The sequence below is a fragment of the Sardina pilchardus genome, chromosome 2 (genome assembly GCF_963854185.1).
Source record: "Sardina pilchardus chromosome 2, fSarPil1.1, whole genome shotgun sequence".
Taxonomy (NCBI): Eukaryota; Metazoa; Chordata; class Actinopteri; order Clupeiformes; family Clupeidae; genus Sardina; species Sardina pilchardus.
In genome coordinates this window covers 11,762,172-11,769,671 of record NC_084995.1, presented here as the reverse complement: position 1 = coordinate 11,769,671, position 7,500 = coordinate 11,762,172, and the positions used below count along the sequence as shown (strand labels likewise).

The window sequence follows — 7,500 nt, the reverse complement described above, 5'->3', positions numbered from 1 at the left end:
GAGGAGAAAGAGACACACTCTACACTGCCGACACACAACACACACACACAGACACACACACACACACACACACACACACATAGATGAGAAGCAGGCCTCAGGGACATCTAAATCTAACCCACAGTACAAACACACACACACACACGTGGGAAGCCTTGTCCTCCACTTGATCTAAGCGTCTCTAAAGGCATTTACACATTGCCCAGCTCTTTAACCATCAACCTCCACCACACACCATAACACATACCGTAACACACACAAACCATAACATCGTTGTGGACTTATGTGACCATAATAGACATACCATAACACAGAGTAACACACACAACAACACACATGGAGAAACACACAACAACACATGGAGAAACACACACATAACGCACATACTCTAACAGACAATAACACACAAACCGTTAACACACACATCATCAGCTGAGCTCAGAGTTAAGACAGAGGCATCACTAATGAGCGATTCCATAGATACAACACAAGCTACTCGACTAGCGAGCCCATAACTAGATACAACACAAGCTACTAGACTAGCGAGCCCATAACTAGATATAACACAAGCTATTAGACTAGTGAGCCCATAACTAGATACAACATAAGCGACTAGTAAGGCGATAACTAGATATAACACAAGCTATAAGACTAGTGAGGCCATGCACCCATCACAGCCTCAAGTGTGAAAAAGAAAGTGAAGAGAGATAAATAAAAGAAGAGATGAGAGAGAGAAGAAAGAGAGAGAGAGGAGTGAGAGAGAAGTAAGAGAGGGAAGAGAGTGAGAGAGAAGAGTGAGTGAGAGAGGAGTGAGAGGAAGGGAAAAGACAGTGAGAGAACGAGAGAAGAGTGAGAGAAAGAGAGAAGAGTGAGAGAGCGAGAAGTGGGAGCAGCGAGGCGGAGAGATGGAGATGGAGCAGGTGGTGGTGGCTGGGGCTCAGGCACGGGCAGCGTTAGGAAATGAAATCCCAATTAGGCACGTGCGCCAGACTTCCTCCTGTGACTGCAGGAAATCAATACAGTACCCCACGGCTCATGAAGACATTCTCTCCCCCAGCACACACACACACACACACACAGAAGGAGAGCTGGGCCACCTGTCTCCCCTGAGTGTGAGACTACTCAAGCAGAAAGGAGAAGAGAGGAGAAACACACTCAAACGCACACACACAACACACATCAGTCAAAGACAGAGCTACACGCACACTCTAATCAAACCCACACACACAGACAGACACAGACAGACACACACACACCATTTATAGTGACAGAAATGACATACAAAGCACAACCAGCACTCAAAGCCAGAGCGACACACACTCAACACACTGAGTGTACTACATTTGGTGCCAAATGCCCACGGGTTCAAATAGCTATGGCACCATAGACGCTGTAGACTGTGGCAAACAGGTGGGTAATAGCTATGGCACCATAGATGTTATAGGCTGTGGTAAACAGGTGAGGTTGGTTGAAAAATGCTATCAGAGCTCTCCTAGGACTATGCGTCTGTGGTGCTCAACACTGGACATTTCAGCTGGACAGCATGAAAGATGAGGCTTCCCTGAAGAGGGCTTGTGTCCGCTGGTTAACTAAGATAATTAAGTTAGCCTTCAAACACAGCTGAGCTCTGAGGGAAGAGCTGCATTGCTGTAATACTCTTTCAGCTGTAGTTAAGTGCTCCAGAAACACCGCCGACTGGCCCCGGGGGTCAGTGCATCTGTGCTGCCCAGGGTCAAGCACTTAGGCTGGGCAGCGGGAGAGACAAGCCTCCCTGTGGAGGAGGAATGATTCACTCCTATTCATCAGGCTCCAGTGAAGTGGACCCGTAGGTCGACAGTACAATAACACTAATAACAATAATAAATAATATCATATATAGTGCCTTTGAAGGTACTCAAGGTCGCTTTACAACAACTAGAGAGTGAAACACAAGGAGAAGGTAAGAGCTATATGGCAGCACAGACATTGAAAGCTGTGGTTAAAATGGAGGGTTTGGGGGAGATTTTGAAGGAGTCCAGAGCGGCAGAGCAGATCTCAGCTGGAAGAGTGTTCCACTCTGTTGTAAAAAACGCTCCCCATGGACTCCCCATAGGACTGTGGGTCAGTGGTGCTCAACACTGGACCCTCCAGCTGGGCCGCAGGAGAAACGAGGCCGTTCTGGAGGGGCTGGACTATGCTGGTGAAATGAGTCTGCAGGCCGGTACAGGCAGTGGTGAGCAAGGCCACATCATGGGGCCGCAGTGTCCAGTGGGGAGTGTAAGGGTGCACACACACTAGGCAATTCGTACTGTACCCGAGTACACTTGGCCCCTAAAGTCCGGTTCGTTTGACCAGTGTGATCGCTTCATTACGTACCGGGGTACGGTACACTAGTACGCTTGGAGGAGGTGTAGAACACAGCAACTCATAGTATCAAGTACAGTTTGATGCAGTGTGAGTGCAGAACAGGGACCAGAGGCAATCGTGCTCCAGTACGGGGTGAACTGTACCTAGTGTGAGTATGAGAGAATGAAGTCAGAGAGAGTATGAGAGCTGAGGCCTATGAGCTGAAGCCCTGTGAGATAAGGGCCCTATGAGATAAGGGCCTTGTGAACTGAGGCCCTATATGAGCTGGGGCCCTATGAGCTGAAGCCCTGTGAGATAAGGGCCCTATGAGCCTGTGGCTTTGTGGCTCAGTGCTGAGTAAGATGCTGAAGCAGTCTGGCTGATATGTGAGATGGAAGTAAATCACTTCAGACTTGGCAAGAAGTACCTGCACAGGGGGAGCTATGGTGCAATAGCAGCGTCCGTACCGCATTTTGGGTCCAAGTGCACCCGGGAATCTGATCCAGGGTAATTTCCTGACCCAGGCCTATCTCTCTCCCACTCACTTCCTGTCACTCAACTGTCCTGTCCAATAAAAGGCCCATAATTATACATCAGTACTTAAGAGACTAATGTGAGGGAGAAGCACACTTGAGAGTGGGTCAGCTAAGACGGCTAATTACATAAGTGAGCACTACAGAGTAGCCCAGGAAGGCCACTTGCACACTAAGAAGGACCCTCAGCCTGGTGCATCCTTTGGGGAAAGTTCTACAGTGTGACCTCTGGGTGGAGATGGAGATGGCTATTCCCCGGTCCAGTAGGGAGACATGGTCCAGAGGTGAATCCCCCGGCCACCCGGCCCCCGGGAAAATGCCGCCCTGGGTAGCTGCCCATACTGCCTGTAGGAGAACCAGCCCCTGATTACAGTTCCAATGCAAGAACTCCTGGGCGAGGCTGCAGGGAGGCAGGCACACCCTGAGTGAAGCCGGTCACGCATCATTATTTAGAGACCTCTGAATTCGCCTGCAATAAAGCTACCATCTTTGCCCATATAAGGAGATCCGGTATCTTGAGATCTTGACTAAATAGCATGGGGATTTTGAATGACCACACCATCAGCCGTTTTGGTCTACACACTTGTCGTGTCCTCTGCCTTCCAGTAGATACTGTGATCTTCGTACATTACTGTAAGACGGTACATTCTTATTTTTGCTACCTCAAAGCTAACTTGCACTGCAACTTGCCATAGTTTCAATTAACACCCGTATCTCCTGATATGGGAAAAGATGGCAGCTTTGGTTCCCTTCGGTAGGCGAACCTCAGAGGTCTATTGCAGCAGACCCATCAATGCACTGAGGTGTGTGTGTGTGTGTGTGTGTGTGTGTGTGTGTGTGTGTGTGTGTGTGTGTGTGCGTGTGTGTGTGTGTGTGTGTGTGTGTGTGTGTGTGTGTGTGTGTGTGTGCGTGTGTGTGTGTGAGAGAGAGAGCCAAAGGGATAAAGCAGTCAGATGTCCTATTCAGCCAATTCACAAGACATCACACCAATGGCCAGGTTGCCATGGCGACACCGGCAAGCCTGTTATCAGCACGGCAGGATAAGAGAGAATGGAAACCCCACTCTCTCTCTCTCTCTCTCTCTCTAACACACATACACAACAGAATGAATGAAACGATAAAAGCAATAAAGAGCTTTACACATATATGAACATATGCACATACAGTTGGTTGTGTGTGTGTGTGTGTGTGTGTGTGTGTGTGTGTGTGTGTGTGTGTGTGTGTGTGTGTGTGTGTGTGTTGTGTGTGTGTGTGTGTGTGTGTTTTTTGCCTGAATCTGTGTGTAGGGTCTAGGCACCTTATAAACTTGTATGTGCAGATATGTGTTTCATGCATCTTTATGTCTTTGTATAGATATGTGTTTTATTGACAGTGGATCAATTGTATGGGTGTGACAATCTATATCAAATGAGAGAGAGAGAGAGAGAGAGAGAGAGAGAGAGAGAGAGAGTGTGTGTGTGTGTGTGTGTGTGTGTGTGTGTGTGTGTGTGTCTCTGTTTTGGCACTGGGCCTTCTCTCTGTCCTATATGAATTATTCAGTCCCAGTCCCTCATGCCTGCTAAAGGTTAAACCCATTAAGACCTAATACTCCACAATCAGCAGGTGCACACACACACACAAACACACACACACACACGCACGCACGCACGCACACGCACACGCACACGCACACGCACACGCACACGCACACGCGCACACACACACACACACACACACAGAGAAAGACAGAGAGAGGGGGGGGTACATACACATACACACACACTCACACACGCTTAATCCATTACCTCATAAAGAGTAAAGGTAACACACAAAACGACCAGCAGTGAATGAGCTGATAAGAGCCTCTCTGACCTGAACAGGCAAGACCCATATCAATTGATACAATTATTTCACAACCTCAACAAATCAGAACGGCTTCCTGGAGGTGTTGCAGACCTTCTAGAAGAGAAGAGATTAATTAGCATCTCATTCATTTCCATTCATCATGTTCTGAAGCTCCCATAGAGAGCAACAGGTAAGGATGTACCTCACTGATGTAGAGAGGACAGGAGAGAGGAATCACTACAGCACTGGGGCAAAGGCTGCTCAGCCATGGTGGGAGATGTTCCTCTTCAAACCTATATCTCTTCCTCTTTAAACCTACCGTATATCTCTTCCTCTTTGGCTTAGTTCACACTGGCAGTCGAAATCCGATTTTTTGCTTATCTGGATTGTATCTAGCTTGAATTTTGGGTAGTCTGAACGGCACAAAACCGCATGAAATGCGATTTTTCCAATGCTGATTCGCACCACATACGGAGGTGGTTTCAATATCACTTACTATCGGATATGACTCAATCTGAACAGTCGAACCATTTGAATAGGATTTCAAAGTGCCCCTTTCGTCATTTGCACTGCGACAAACAATTGCAACGTAATTCTGAGTGACGGAAGTGATTGATTGATTGATTCAGCGCGTGCGCCAGGGCTACCAACAAAACAAAATAATTTCATGGTGAAACATGGAAAACTGTAACGTTAAGGGTGACGAGGTATTTGCGCCGCAGCTACGCATAATAAGTTGGAAAATATAAAAAATAAATCCACTTTCATCCATGACGACTTGGTTGTGTACAACTCTACCTAATTAATCCAGGTGTGTGTAATTTATATCGGATCTGAGTATTGCACGCCAAGATCGGATGTGATCGGATGTGATCACTTGCAATATGCACCAATGAGAACAGTCAGTCAGAAAGATCAGGTTCTGATCGGATATGCAAGACATCCGATTTCGACTGCCAATGTGAACTAAGCCTTTGAACCTATATCTCTCTTTGAACCTATATCTCTTCCTCTTCCGTATGATATAACTACAGCACAGTATGGCATAATGCTGGATGTCAGTTTTGATATGTGGCTGTTGTACAAATGCTGTGCATGTGTTCTTCCCTTACATCATCTCCAGAAGTTCAGTCTCAACGCACATAGCTCATTATTTTGTTCATGATGGGTGAAACCAGTGGCATGGTAAATACTGATTGATTTATGGGCTACTGCTGACGCTAGCCTATAGGAAATATGTTTTGTCAGTGAGGGATGTTAATCCTGGCTATGTTCCCATAACACCAAAAAACTAATAATAAATAAAAAGCTCATAAACTTCAGACAGAGCCTCAAATGGTTTCCCAACTGATCAAGAATATTACTAAAATAAAACTAATAAATATTTTTCACATTAAATAAAAAGTATTCAGAACGGCTTCCAGAAGGTGTTGCAGACCTTCTAGAAGGGAAGAGATTAATCAGCATCTCATTCATCTCCATTCATCATGTTCTGAAGCTCTCATAGAGAGCAACAGGTAAGGATGTACCTCACTGATGTGGAGAGGACAGGAGAGAGGAATCAATACAGCACTGGGGCAAAGGCTGCTCAGCCATGGTGGGAGACCTATAACCTATATCTCTTTCCCTTTAAACCTATCTTTCTCTTTAAACCTATATCTCTTTCCTTTTAAACCTATCTTTCTCTTTAAACCTATATCTCTTCCTCTTCCATATGATATAACTACAGCACAGCGTGGCATAATGCTGGATGTTAGTTTTGATATGTGGCTGTTGTACAAATGCTGTGCATGTGCTCTGAAACTCAGTTCACATATATTTCTCTTACATCCTCTCCAGAAGTTCAGTCCCAACACACATAGCTCATTATTTTGTTCATGATGTGTGTAACAAGTGGCATGGTAAAATATACGGACGTAATGCGTGGGCTTTACCCTGGCACAACTTTGTGTGGCCTGCATCGATTCTTACTAAACAGGTTACATATCCAATATACAATATAACTGTGATACATGTAATGGTCTTACAGTCATTTTCTTTCTTCACTCAGGAAAATAATTGTACGTTCACTGGTGGATGTGATATTAACCTATTGGCTATGGCTGACGCTAGCCTATGAGGAAATATGCTGTGTCAGTAAGGGATGTTACAGTTTTTCACAGTTGCTCAAACACTAAACCCCATTCTCTGAATCAAATTCTCAAATGCCTGAACACATTTATTGAATTATTCCCTTTTTTGGCAAAACCATAGACTACTTTCACCCACTTTCACCCATTTTACCAAACTCATTAACCCTTTTTGCAAAACTGTGAACACATTGCACTTCTTAATTATATTGATAACCAAACAACGCAGAAGTTGAACACAATTAGTGCACAGTTGTCTCCATTTGAACACTACCACTCAAAATTGATAACACTTCTGTCTAATGATGTGACAACCAATATAAGTCAGTTCAGAGTTGACAGAGACACAGGGGACAACAAGTGTGTGTTACAGTAGAAGTGGGGTACAAGGAAGAGGAGGGTGCAGGTAGGAGGAAGAGGATGAAGAGAAAGACAGAGAGTCCCAAGAGTTGCAATACTGTAAATGATGATATTTAGGCAACAATCATTGACCATGTTCTGGTTCATGGAATGCCAATGAGAGAAGCAGGACTTCATGGTCCAACCTAACATCAGTGGTTTCTCTGTGGCGTCAATAATCCAAAGATTCAGACTACAGAAGAGAAATAGCGTAAATGTCCATTATCATACAGTACAGTAATCACTGAACATCCACTGTTACACACTTACTACCATTTGAGCTCAACTCT

At 45.3% G+C, this 7,500-nt stretch overlaps 1 protein-coding gene and 2 non-coding genes across 3 annotated transcripts in view; all 3 read right to left on the bottom strand.

Moving 5' to 3' along the window:
- The window catches only part of LOC134063493 (CUGBP Elav-like family member 5), an 85,183-nt gene that overhangs the window by 57,029 nt on the left and 20,654 nt on the right, over window positions 1-7,500 (bottom strand). The gene's annotated exons all lie outside the window — the stretch shown is intronic.
- Window positions 4,763-4,895, bottom strand: LOC134075753 (U8 small nucleolar RNA). Its single transcript, XR_009938473.1, has one exon. It is a non-coding gene; the product is annotated as a U8 small nucleolar RNA (small nucleolar RNA).
- LOC134075744 (U8 small nucleolar RNA) lies at window positions 6,090-6,222 on the bottom strand. Its single transcript, XR_009938465.1, has one exon. It is a non-coding gene; the product is annotated as a U8 small nucleolar RNA (small nucleolar RNA).